Below are 14,907 nucleotides of genomic sequence, written 5' to 3'. Positions count from 1 at the left end.
GAACTGTGTCAGGATCGTGATAATTGGTGTAGGACGGAAGAATTGCTTCCCTTTTTCCTACTTGTGACATCCTAAAATAGATGGATTGATAGGGTCTAGCATTCTTATCTGAGCTTCTAGTCGAGGCAGTATTGGTCGCACTTTTATTCGCAAATACCGAACATCCAAGAGCTAACAGAACTAGTCAGTCAAATTCATTGATGTTTCTTCCATCAAAATCACCCATGGCACTATCATTCCACTTACCAAAGAATAGAGCTCTAAATGATGCACAACAAGAAGTCAATAGTGGGAGTGGATAGATGTACCATCCTAGACCTTTCTCACCGTGTTGTGGTAGGTGAGAACATACCCAGCATTTAGTTTTGTTCAAGATTGCATGTCTGGCGTTCATTATTTGTATGAGCGCATTATTATCATACCCTTCTCTATGTTTCAGATCAAGTGGACGAAGAGTGTGAGAGTTTACATAGAGTGGAGACAAAGTGGTGCTAACGGTAGGTAGTAGTATACTAAGCGAATATGAACTCTCCAAATACCATAACACAGGTATTGATGTGATTACAACACATCCTACAAATGCTATTATTATCGACTTTTCTTTTGTGGACCATAGCCCTATAGATATGGGCTTTTCAGTGGCAATGTTGTCCATGTCCTCGATTCTACGTGCCTCGAATATAGGGAAAGTTTTCAGTGTCCGTTAAGAAGTCTCACTGAAACAGGCTTTATAAGTTCATCCATAGGTGACACCTGACCACGTGGCCAATCTTGCTTGTACTCTTCTTCTTGCCCTCCCCCCTCTGGAACTCCTTGAACGGTCTTTAGGTGGAATGGAGGGAAGATTGGTTTCTTGTGGTGCAGTATACATACTACACTTTCTTTAAAAATGTCATTCCCTAACTATTTCCTTGGTCAAAGGTTGTACCTCGTGACTCCAGTTACAGAGTGGTCTGTGAACAAGGGATCTGAATCAGAAGAAAGTGATGAATTCTCAAGTTGTTTGGGTTCAAAATTATCCTCAGGATCAGAATGGGTGCCCTCATTCAAGGCACACTCTTGGATTTAGGATCATCAACCCCCTCCTTAACCCACTTGTCATTGGGTTAAGGCGAGGGCACTCGTTTCAGGTGCGCCGCATTTATCCAATGTTTTTTCCCATTGACTCGAACAGCCGTCTGAGTAGCCAGCAGCACCTAATAGGGTCCTTTCCAATGAGCTGCAAGACACGACTTCCTCTGAGTCCTTTATCAACACAAAGTCTCCAGGTTGAATGTGGTGACCAGGTCCTTCGTATTTCTCGGGCAAAGCCGCTCGTACCTGTTGGTGAATCGAACACAGGTTTTGAATTAATTGGTCACAATAGTTAGTTAATAATGGGTACTTTATCTCAGACAGTTTTCTATGTCTAGGTGCATGCTGTCATGGGCGCTACTCCCGAGGGGCCAGGACTGGCCCAGCGCCCTCGGAAGCAGACCCGTCTTCCACTACTCCGGACCCAGCAGACCCCTACTGGGGCCCTTTGGACTGTGTCCTGGCGCCTTTGGTGCCAGGCTCATGAAGGGTTTCAGTCCCGGCGCCATAGGCGCCTGGCTCATATTGATAAACAGTGTAATAATGCTTGGGTGGACTTACCTGAGGCAGACCATGCTGCATATTTACCCAGAACAATCCAGTCTGGTTGAAGTCCCCAGCCATCAGGGCTGGGAGGAACTATTCCCTCCATTCAGGAACTCTTTTCTTACCTGGGTGGAACCAGTGGAAGAACACACACTGGAAGCATTTCTCTGCTATTTAAACCACGCCCGATGGAAAACACGTGCTTCCCGTTATTCTGCAGCAGCAGCAGGACGCTCACCGAGTTGGCTCCTGCATTCCAGGTCCAGAGTCATCTTCAGCTTCCGCGCAGCAACCTGTGGATGAAGAAAGACACAGAACAATACTTACCAGATCCCGGAATCCAGTCACCGCCAAAACCTGCAAAGAATAAACATAAGGTTAGAAAAGTGCAACTCGCTCGCAGCCGCGCCCGCTTACCTGATCCATCCGTGATTGCAACGGAGCTAACCGCGGCCTTCTCTTCAGCAGCTTCTCTGCACCTGAAAGGCAAAGGACATAATTAAAAAGGGGTTCGGGTGAAGGCAGTCGCATTCATCTTAACTTACCAGTTTTTGCACGCGCAGAAGCGGCCGCATCAACCGCAGCATCCCGGCACCTGAAAACTAGAAAAAGGACATTATTAGAGGTGCCATTAAAAGCGGCCAACGATCATTATACTTACGTGCATCGGCACGTGCAGTGGAAACGAATATAAAGCCCGCAGCATCCCGGCACCTGAAAACTAGAAAAAGGACATTATTAGAGGTGCCATTAAAAGCGGCCAACGAACATTATACTTACGTGCATAGGCACGTGCAGCGGCAACGGAAAACTACGCCCACAGCATCCCGAGGCCTGAAACAAAGGAAAAGGGACATTATTGAGGTGCCCATCTTTTAAAGCCTAAAGACTATAGTATACTTACAGGCATCCGCTCGTGCAGTAACGGCGGCATCGCTCTTCGGCATCCCAGCACCAGTGCCACAACTAAGGCCGCAAAAGACTTGAGCCTCAACACTGAACTCATCCAGTGACGTAACTGGAATCCACGCACCCCTGCACCAGACGCAGGATGGAGAGCTCAGCATTTATACGCCTAAGGTGAGAGCTCGCCGAGACAAGTAGAAAGCTAGGCTGTGGGAGACACTGGCGATTGGTGGGAGAAGGAATCCCATCAAACGGTGATTAACCCTTTTTCTTCCACCTGCAGAAAACTTACCCTGCAAGTCAGACATTCGATAAGAGGAAGCCCAGTCCTGAGAGTCGTCCGAGCTCTACGCTTCTCAATTGAAGAAACGATAGCAGCCCAGCCGGGATCAGCGCCTCCGTGGGAATCAGGAGAGCGTTACAGAACGCGAAGCCCACCAATAACCTCCTACCCAGGCGCTATGGAAACTTCCGACACAGACCAACTGGCCCAGTTATTAGGGGAATTAAAAGCTGAAGTTCATGCTGCCCACCAGGAAACGAATGCCCTTAGGAGGGAATTGATAATATCAAAAGAACGAACTGATGATCTCGCCAGACAGTTATTACAGACACAAGGGGGGCAAACCCCGCTACCTAATTCAGGAGGGAGCTATATCCCAGCGGCTTCAGCCAATCCTGTTCAAATCAACCTACCCGGAAATGTTCCATTGGCACCGCCTGAACGCTTCTCTGGTGACCCTAAAAGGTTTGCGGTGTTTATAAATCAATGCCGATTGCACTTTCTTTGTAGACCTGCAGCCTTTCCGACTGACCAGATTAAGGTAGCCTTTGTGCTTTCGTATCTTAGCGGCAGTGCCGCTGATTGGTCGATCCCTCTGGTTACACAGGATGACCCAATCCTTCGTGATTTCCCGGCCTTCCAGGCAAATATGGAAAGACTTTTTGCAAGGCATTCCCAGGGGCAGGCCCTGGACAACGAACTCCTTTCCCTACGACAGGGCAATCAAGATCTTTTGGCCTACATTGCATCATTCAATAGGCTAATCGTGGAAACCAGATGGCCTGAGGACAAAAGAATCACGCTTTTTCACAGGGGTTTGCGTGGCGAACTCAAAGACGTCCTTGCCCAGGTAGTGAATCCTACTCTGGATTGTTCAGAGTACATTGATTTGGTGGTCCAATTGGATCACAGACTACAAAACAGAATGGCGGATCGATCCAGGTTTGAAACACGAGTGTTCCCTAAGCCTCAAAGTCACACCAAAGGAGTTGAAGCCGTCGAACTTATGCAAATTGGGGTTGTAAAGGGTCCCCTAACCCAGAAAGAACGCGACAGGAGACGACAAATGCAACTATGTCTCTATTGTGGAAATTCAGGACATTTTCTTCGAGATTGCCCGGTGAAACCACCTAAGAAGACAGTGGGAGCTTCTGATAAGAGTTCTGAAAAGCCTGAGCCGGGAAACGACCTCGCCCGACAAGTGTAGAGGTCCGCTTGCCGAGCGTAAAAACCAGTTCTTTGACCTCGCACTTCATAATGCCAATGGTCCTCGTAAACCCAGAGCAACCGGATCATTTGCATGCAATTAAGGCATACATTGATAGCGGAGCAGTTGGAAATTATGTGGACCGCAAATTGGCTTCCAGGATGAACTTACCTCTTTGTCCAAAGGTGGTTAAAGACGTCATTACCACGGTGGATGGGACGGAAATCGCCTCCGGACCAGTGACCCATACCACTACTGAAGTGACGATACTAGGCCAAGACGGGCATCAGGAGGTAATTGTGTTCGACGTGATCCAGGCTCCTCAATTCCAAGTAATTCTAGGGATTCCTTGATTGGAGAAACACAATCCTCAGATTGATTGGCGAGCAAAGACGATAAAGTTCCCAGAGTGCACACCAACTTGTATTCCACGACCCAACATTGGCCTAGCGTCAGTAATGGCTGACGGTTCACAATTACCTCTAGAGTATCGAGAGTTCCAAGATGTTTTTCAAAAGGAACAGGCTAACACCTTGCCACCCCACAGATCATACGATTGTCAGATAGATTTGCTACCCGGTGCAACTCCCCCTTGCAGTAGGATTTACACCCTTACCGAGCCTGAGAACCTTCATCTGCGACAGTATTTAGACCAGTACCTGGCCAATGACTTTATCCGTTCGTCGAAGTGACCTGCATCCTCGGCTCTGTTCTTCGTACCAAAAAAAGAAGGTGACCTCAGAACCTGTATAGATTATCGTGCTCTGAACCAGATAACAGTAAAAAAACGGTACCCCTTACCTCTGATCCCGGAACTCCTTGACCAGGTAAAAAACGCCTGTATTTATACTAAGCTTGATCTCCGGGGAGCTTATCACTTGGTACGGGTCAAGGAAGGAGATTAATGGAAGACGGCCTTTCGCAATAAGTATGGGCTATTTGAATACCAAGTGATGCCCTTTGGACTATGCAATGCACCGGCCGCCTTCCAATATTTTATGAATGATGTCCTCAGAGAGCTCATTGATGTCTGCGTTGTCGTCTACATAGATGACATTCTTGTGTACTCATCTTCAGAAGCTGACCATCAAAATCATGTTAGGGCTGTCCTTAAAAAACTTTGCCAACATAAACTTTTTGCCAAGCTCGAAAAATGTGTTTTTCATGTCACTGAGGTCGAATTTTTGGGATTTATTCTGACACCCAAAGGAGTCCACATGGACTCGAGAAAAGTAGACGCTATCCTCAAATGGCCGTCTCCTACTTCCGTGAAAGGCGTTCAAAGCATGCTAGGCTTTGCCAATTTTTACAGTAGATTTATTCCAGAGTTTTCACGAGTGGTACAACCCATCACCGCCCTCTTAAGAAAAAATAAACGCTTTGAATGGTCCGCAGAAGCAGAACAAGCCTTCCAAGAGCTAAAGGCTAAATTCACCTCGGCGCCAATACTGAAACACCCACGCCCGGACCTCCCTTACATCGATGAAACCAACGCCTCCAGCTTAGCAATGGGAGCAGTCCTATCACAAAGAGATCCAGAGACTAACCAACTGCATCCTGTGGCATTCTGGTCTCGTAAGTTCTCGGCGCCTGAGATCAACTACACCATCACAGACAAAGAGCTTCTAGCGATTAAATCAGCCTTTAAGGCATGGCTGCATTATCTCCTCGGGGCCAGACACACCATCACAGTGATCACCGATCATCGAAATCTGCAGTATCTGAAAACCGCCAAGGCTCAATCCTCCAGACAGCTTCGCTGGGCTCTGTTCTTTGCTGAATTTGACTTTGTGATCACTTATCGCCCCGGCAACAAGAACGGCAAAGCGGATGCTCTTTCCCGAATTGGAATGGGAGATAACGTTGCCAATCCAGAACCTGTACCAATAATTCCTGAACAAAGGATCGTGGGTCTGATTTCTTCACAATCCATTGAGGATATTGAAGAAAAAACTAAACAACTTGTAACCTCACCAGACTTACTGAACTGGTTACAAAAAGGAAAAGATTTCACCGTAAGCAATGACTTGCCTTATTTCCAAGGACGATTGTTCCTACCACACGCCGATTTACAAAGACAGGTAATCTCCTGCTATCATGATTCATTAATTGAGGGTCACCCTGGCATTGCCAAAACCACAGAAAAGGTGAAGAGACACTTCTGGTGGCCTTCGTGGAGAAAAGACATAAAGGAATTTGTGATGTCCTGTGGTGTGTGCGCTCAAAACAAGGGTCAGAAGAAGAGGCCGGCTGGTCTTCTGACATCCCACCGTGTCCCTGGCATACCCTTTCCATTGACTTCATCACAGACTTACCCTCCTGTTCCGGGTACAACACCATTCTTGTTATTGTGGACCTGTTTTCGAAAATGGCCCACTTCATTCCGCTAAAAGGCTTACCTTCAGCATAAGTCCTAGCCAAAGTATTTCTTGAAAACATCGTCCGGCTACACGGCTTCCCGCCAGTACTAATCTCAGATAGGGGTAGCCAGTTTATTTCCCACTTTTGGCATAGCTGCTGTCGATTAGCTCAAATCGATGTAAGACTTTCGACCAGCCATCATCCCCAGACCGACGGGCAAACCGAGAGAACAAACCAGACTCTCGAGCAATATTTACGATGCATGCTACAACAGTCGGAGAGTAACTGGAAGGACATCCTTTGGATAGCTGAATATGCTTACAACAATTCAGTTCATTCGGGTACCGGGAAGAGTCCCTTCTACATCTTGTATGGGATTCATCCTCGAACCTCCAACCTTGATCCACCTCAAGATCTTGGAACACCCGCCGTGGATCAATTGCACATCGTTATTACCCAAGCTTTTAAGGAAGCGACTGCACATCTACAACAAGCTAAAGAGAGGTACAAAAAAGGAGCAGATCAACACAGAAGCAATGCCCCTCAATACCAGGTTGGGGATCAAGTCTGGCTGTCCACCAAACATTTATCGCTTAAAGGGCCTCGCACCTTCAACCCCAAATACCTGGGACCATATCCAATTACGGCCATAATTAATCCAGTGGCCGTTAAATTAGAATTGCCAACCCATATGAGAATACATCCTGTATTTCACGTATCTCTTTTGAAACCCATGCAACCTGGAACCAGATTGACCAATCCTCCAGAGCCCATTCAAGTGAATGGGGATCCCGAATTTGAAGTAAAAGACATTTTGGACTCTAAAATCATCAGATCAAAGCTATTCTACCTAATCGACTGGAAAGGCTACGGACCTCAGGAAAGGTCATGGGAAACCTATGACCACGTCCATGCTCCTCATCTAGTCCAGAAATTTCACCGAACCTTTCCCGATAAACCAAAACCCCCGGGGAGGACAAGTTTGGGAGGGGCCTTGAGGGGGGGTGCTGTCATGGGTGCTACTCCCGAGGGGCCAGGACTGGCCCAACGCCCTCGGAAGCAGACCCGTCTTCCACTACTCCGGACCCAGCAGACCCCTGCAGGGGCCCTTTGGACCGTGTCCTGGTGCCTTTGGCGCCAGGCTCATGAAGGGTTTCAGTCCCGGCGTCATAGGCGCCGGGCTCATATTGATAAACAGTGTAATAATGCTTGGGTGGACTTACCTGAGGCAGACCATGCTGCATATTTACCCAGAACAATCCAGTCTGGTTGAAGTCCCCAGCCATCAGGGCTGGGAGGAACTATTCCCTCCATTCAGGAACTCTTTTCTTACCTGGGTGGAACCGGTGGAAGAACACACATTGGAAGCACTTCTCTGCTATTTAAACCACGCCCGATGGAAAACACGTGCTTCGCGTTATTCTGCAGCAGCAGTAGGACGCTCACTGAGTCGGGTCCTGCATTCCAGGTCCAGAGTCATCTTCAGCTTCCGCGCAGCAACCTGTGGATGAAGAAAGACACAGAACAATACTTACCAGATCCCGGAATCCAGTCACCGGCAAAACCTGCAAAGAATAAACATAAGGTTAGAAAAGTGCAACTCGCTCGCAGCCACGCCCGCTTACCTGATCCATCCGTGATTGCAACGGAGCTAACCGCGGCCTTCACTTCGGCAGCTTCTCTGCACGTGAAAGGCAAAGGACATAATTAAAAAGGGGTTCGGGTGAAGGCAGTCGCATTCATCTTAACTTACCAGTTTTTGCACGCGCAGAAGCGGCCGCATCAACCGCAGCATCCCGGCACCTGAAAACTAGAAAAAGGACATTATTAGAGGTGCCATTAAAAGCGGCCAACGATCTTTATACTTACGGGCATCGGCACGTGCAGTGGAAACGGATATAAAGCCCGCAGCATCCCGGCACCTGAAAACTAGAAAAAGGACATTATTAGAGGTGCCATTAAAAGCGGCCAACGATCATTATACTTACGTGCATCGGCACGTGCAGTGGAAACGAATATAAAGCCCGCAGCATCCCGGCACCTGAAAACTAGAAAAAGGACATTATTAGAGGTGCCATTAAAAGCGGCCAACGAACATTATACTTACGTGCATAGGCACGTGCAGCGGCAACGGAAAACTACGCCCACAGCATCCCGAGGCCTGAAACAAAGGAAAAGGGACATTATTGAGGTGCCCATCTTTTAAAGCCTAAAGACTATAGTATACTTACAGGCATCCGCTCGTGCAGTAACGGCGGCATCGCTCTTCGGCATCCCAGCACCAGTGCCACAACTAAGGCCGCAAAAGACTTGAGCCTCAACACTGAACTCATCCAGTGACGTAACTGGAATCCACGCACCCCTGCACCAGACGCAGGATGGAGAGCTCAGCATTTATACGCCTAAGGTGAGAGCTCGCCGAGACAAGTAGAAAGCTAGGCTGTGGGAGACACTGGCGATTGGTGGGAGAAGGAATCCCATCAAACGGTGATTAACCCTTTTTCTTCCACCTGCAGAAAACTTACCCTGCAAGTCAGACATTTGATAAGAGGAAGCCCAGTCCTGAGAGTCGTCCGAGCTCTACGCTTCTCAATTGAAGAAATGATAGCAGCCCAGCCGGGATCAGCGCCTCCGTGGGAATCAGGAGAGCGTTACAGAACGCGAAGCCCACCAATAACCTCCTACCCAGGCGCTATGGAAACTTCCGACACAGACCAACTGGCCCAGTTATTAGGGGAATTAAAAGCTGAAGTTCATGCTGCCCACCAGGAAACGAATGCCCTTAGGAGGGAATTGATAATATCAAAAGAACGAACTGATGATCTCGCCAGACAGTTATTACAGACACAAGCGGGGCAAACCCCGCTATCTAATTCAGGAGGGAGCTATATCCCAGCGGCTTCAGCCAATCCTGTTCAAATCAACCTACCCGGAAATGTGCCATTGGCACCGCCTGAACGCTTCTCTGGTGACCCTAAAAGGTTTGCGGTATTTATAAATCAATGCCGATTGCACTTTCTTTGTAGACCTGCAGCCTTTCCGACTGACCAGATTAAGGTAGCCTTTGTGCTTTCGTATCTTAGCGGCAGTGCCGCTGATTGGTCGATCCCTCTGGTTACACAGGATGACCCAATCCTTCGTGATTTCCTGACCTTCCAGGCAAATATGGAAAGACTTTTTGCAAGGCATTCCCAGGGGCAGGCCCTGGACAACGAACTCCTTTCCCTACGACAGGGCAATCAAGATCTTTTGGCCTACATTGCATCATTCAATAGGCTAATCGTGGAAACCACATGGCCTGAGGACAAAAGAATCACGCTTTTTCACAGGGGTTTGCGTGGCGAACTCAAAGACGTCCTTGCCCAGGTAGTGAATCCTACTCAGGATTGTTCAGAGTACATTGATTTGGTGGTCCAATTGGATCACAGACTACAAAACAGAATGGCGGATCGATCCAGGTTTGAAACACGAGTGTTCCCTAAGCCTCAAAGTCACACCAAAGGAGTTGAAGCCGTCGAACTTATGCAAATTGGGGTTGTAAAGGGTCCCCTAACCCAGAAAGAACGTGACAGGAGACGACAAATGCAACTATGTCTCTATTGTGGAAATTCAGGACATTTTCTTCGAGATTGCCCGGTGAAACCACCTAAGAAGACAGTGGGAGCTTCTGTTAAGAGTTCTGAAAAGCCTGAGCCGGGAAACGACCTCGCCCGACAAGTGTAGAGGTCCGCTTGCCGAGCGTAAAAACCAGTTCTTTGACCTCGCACTTCATAATGCCAATGGTCCTCGTAAACCCAGAGCAACCGGATCATTTGCATGCAATTAAGGCATACATTGATAGCGGAGCAGTTGGAAATTATGTGGACCGCAAATTGGCTTCCAGGATGAACTTACCTCTTTGTCCAAAGGTGGTTAAAGACGTCATTACCACGGTGGATGGGACGGAAATAGCCTCCGGACCAGTGACCCATACCACTACTGAAGTGACGATACTAGGCCAAGACGGGCATCAGGAGGTAATTGTGTTCGACGTGATCCAGGCTCCTCAATTCCAAGTAATTCTAGGGATTCCTTGATTGGAGAAACACAATCCTCAGATTGATTGGCGAGCAAAGACGATAAAGTTCCCAGAGTGCACACCAACTTGTATTCCACGACCCAACATTGGCCTAGCGTCAGTAATGGCTGACGTTCACAATTACCTCTAGAGTATCGAGAGTTCCAAGATGTTTTTCAAAAGGAACAGGCTAACACCTTGCCACCCCATGGATCATACGATTGTCAGATAGATTTGCTACCCGGTGCAACTCCCCCTTGCAGTAGGATTTACACCCTTACCGAGCCTGAGAACCTTCATCTGCGACAGTATTTAGACCAGTACCTGGCCAATGACTTTATCCGTCCGTCGAAGTGACCTGCATCCTCGGCTCTGTTCTTCGTACCAAAAAAAGAAGGTGACCTCAGAACCTGTATAGATTATCGTGCTCTGAACCAGATAACAGTAAAAAAAACGGTACCCCTTACCTCTGATCCCGGAACTCCTTGACCAGGTAAAAAACGCCTGTATTTATACTAAGCTTGATCTCCGGGGAGCTTATCACTTGGTATGGGTCAAGGAAGGAGATGAATGGAAGACGGCCTTTCGCAATAAGTATGGGCTATTTGAATACCAAGTGATGCCCTTTGGACTATGCAATGCACCGGCCGCCTTCCAATATTTTATGAATGATGTCCTCAGAGAGCTCATTGATGTCTGCGTTGTCGTCTACATAGATGACATTCTTGTGTACTCATCTTCAGAAGCTGACCATCAAAATCATGTTAGGGCTGTCCTTAAAAAACTTTGCCAACATAAACTTTTTGCCAAGCTCGAAAAATGTGTTTTTCATGTCACTGAGGTCGAATTTTTGGGATTTATTCTGACACCCAAAGGAGTCCACATGGACTCGAGAAAAGTAGACGCTATCCTCAAATGGCCGTCTCCTACTTCCGTGAAAGGCGTTCAAAGCATGCTAGGCTTTGCCAATTTTTACAGTAGATTTATTCCAGAGTTTTCACGAGTGGTACAACCCATCACCGCCCTCTTAAGAAAAAATAAACGCTTTGAATGGTCCGCAGAAGCAGAACAAGCCTTCCAAGAGCTAAAGGCTAAATTCACCTCGGCGCCAATACTGAAACACCCACGCCCGGATCTCCCTTACATCGATGAAACCAACGCCTCCAGCTTAGCAATGGGAGCAGTCCTATCACAAAGAGATCCAGAGACTAACCAACTGCATCCTGTGACATTCTGGTCTCGTAAGTTCTCGGCGCCTGAGATCAACTACACCATCACAGACAAAGAGCTTCTAGCGATTAAATCAGCCTTTAAGGCATGGCTGCATTATCTCCTCGGGGCCAGACACACCATCACAGTGATCACCGATCATCGAAATCTGCAGTATCTGAAAACCGCCAAGGCTCAATCCTCCAGACAGCTTCGCTGGGCTCTATTCTTTGCTGAATTTGACTTTGTGATCACTTATCGCCCCGGCAACAAGAACGGCAAAGCGGATGCTCTTTCCCGAATTGGAATGGGAGATAACGTTGCCAATCCAGAACCTGTACCAATAATTCCTGAACAAAGGATCGTGGGTCTGATTTCTTCACAATCCATTGAGGATATTGAAGAAAAAACTAAACAACTTGTAACCTCACCAGACTTACTGAACTGGTTACAAAAAGGAAAAGATTTCACCGTAAGCAATGACTTGCCTTATTTCCAAGGACGATTGTTCCTACCACACGCCGATTTACAAAGACAGGTAATCTCCTGCTATCATGATTCATTAATTGAGGGTCACCCTGGCATTGCCAAAACCACAGAAAAGGTGAAGAGACACTTCTGGTGGCCTTCGTGGAGAAAAGACATAAAGGAATTTGTGATGTCCTGTGGTGTGTGCGCTCAAAACAAGGGTCAGAAGAAGAGGCCGGCTGGTCTTCTGACATCCCACCGTGTCCCTGGCATACCCTTTCCATTGACTTCATCACAGACTTACCCTCCTGTTCCGGGTACAACACCATTCTTGTTATTGTGGACCTGTTTTCGAAAATGGCCCACTTCATTCCGCTAAAAGGCTTACCTTCAGCATAAGTCCTAGCCAAAGTATTTCTTGAAAACATCGTCCGGCTACACGGCTTCCCGCCAGTACTAATCTCAGATAGGGGTAGCCAGTTTATTTCCCACTTTTGGCATAGCTGCTGTCGATTAGCTCAAATCGATGTAAGACTTTCGACCAGCCATCATCCCCAGACCGACGGGCAAACCGAGAGAACAAACCAGACTCTCGAGCAATATTTACGATGCATGCTACAACAGTCGGAGAGTAACTGGAAGGACATCCTTTGGATAGCTGAATATGCTTACAACAATTCAGTTCATTCGGGTACCGGGAAGAGTCCCTTCTACATCTTGTATGGGATTCATCCTCGAACCTCCAACCTTGATCCACCTCAAGATCTTGGAACACCCGCCGTGGATCAATTGCACATCGTTATTACCCAAGCTTTTAAGGAAGCGACTGCACATCTACAACAAGCTAAAGAGAGGTACAAAAAAGGAGCAGATCAACACAGAAGCAATGCCCCTCAATACCAGGTTGGGGATCAAGTCTGGCTGTCCACCAAACATTTATCGCTTAAAGGGCCTTGCACCTTCAACCCCAAATACCTGGGACCATATCCAATTACGGCCATAATTAATCCAGTGGCCGTTAAATTAGAATTGCCAACCCATATGAGAATACATCCTGTATTTCACGTATCTCGTTTGAAACCCATGCAACCTGGAACCAGATTGACCAATCCTCCAGAGCCCATTCAAGTGAATGGGGATCCCGAATTTGAAGTAAAAGACATTTTGGACTCTAAAATCATCAGATCAAAGCTATTCTACCTAATCGACTGGAAAGGCTACGGACCTCAGGAAAGGTCATGGGAAACCTATGACCACGTCCATGCTCCTCGTCTAGTCCAGAAATTTCACCGAACCTTTCCCGATAAAACAAAACCCCCGGGGAGGACAAGTTTGGGAGGGGCCTTGAGGGGGGGTGCTGTCATGGGTGCTACTCCCGAGGGGCCAGGACTGGCCCAGCGCCCTCGGAAGCAGACCCGTCTTCCACTACTCCGGAGCCAGCAGACCCCTGCAGGGGCCCTTTGGACCGTGTCCTGGCGCCTTTGGCGCCAGGCTCATGAAGGGTTTCAGTCCCGGCGTCATAGGCGCCGGGCTCATATTGATAAACAGTGTAATAATGCTTGGGTGGACTTACCTGAGGCAGACCATGCTGCATATTTACCCAGAACAATCCAGTCTGGTTGAAGTCCCCAGCCATCAGGGCTGGGAGGAACTATTCCCTCCATTCAGGAACTCTTTTCTTACCTGGGTGGAACCGGTGGAAGAACACATATTGGAAGCACTTCTCTGCTATTTAAACTACGCCCGATGGAAAACACGTGCTTCGCGTTATTCTGCAGCAGCAGTAGGACGCTCACTGAGTCGGCTCCTGCATTCCAGGTCCAGAGTCATCTTCAGCTTCCGCGCAGCAACCTGTGGATGAAGAAAGACACAGAACAATACTTACCAGATCCCGGAATCCAGTCACCGGCAAAACCTGCAAAGAATAAACATAAGGTTAGAAAAGTGCAACTCGCTCGCAGCCGCGCCCGCTTACCTGATCCATCCGTGATTGCAACGGAGCTAACCGCGGCCTTCACTTCGGCAGCTTCTCTGCACGTGAAAGGCAAAGGACATAATTAAAAAGGGGTTCGGGTGAAGGCAGTCGCATTCATCTTAACTTACCAGTTTTTGCACGCGCAGAAGCGGCCGCATCAACCGCAGCATCCCGGCACCTGAAAACTAGAAAAAGGACATTATTAGAGGTGCCATTAAAAGCGGCCAACGATCATTATACTTACGTGCATCGGCACGTGCAGTGGCAACGGATATAAAGCCCGCAGCATCCCGGCACCTGAAAACTAGAAAAAGGACATTATTAGAGGTGCCATTAAAAGCGGCCAACGAACATTATACTTACGTGCATCGGCACGTGCAGCGGCAACGGAAAACTACGCCCACAGCATCCCGAGGCCTGAAACAAAGGAAAAGGGACATTATTGAGGTGCCCATCTTTTAAAGCCTAAAGACTACAGTATACTTACAGGCATCCGCTCGTGCAGTAACGGCGGCATCGCTCTTCGGCATCCCAGCACCAGTGCCACAACTAAGGCCGCAAAAGACTTGAGCCTCAACACTGAACTCATCCAGTGACGTAACTGGAATCCACGCACCCCTGCACCAGACGCAGGATGGAGAGATCAGCATTTATACGCCTAAGGTGAGAGCTCGCAGAGACAAGTAGAAAGCTAGGCTGTGGGGGAAACTGGCGATTGGTGGGAGAAGGAATCCCATCAAACGGTGATTAACCCTTTTTCTTCCACCTGCAGAAAACTTACCCTGCAAGTCAGACATTTGATAAGAGGAAGCCCAGTCCTG

Source organism: Ambystoma mexicanum, chromosome 5q (assembly GCF_040938575.1).
Source record: "Ambystoma mexicanum isolate Mex_15411 chromosome 5q, UKY_AmexF1_1, whole genome shotgun sequence".
NCBI lineage: Eukaryota > Metazoa > Chordata > Amphibia > Caudata > Ambystomatidae > Ambystoma > Ambystoma mexicanum.
Note: the sequence above shows the minus strand (reverse complement) of the source record.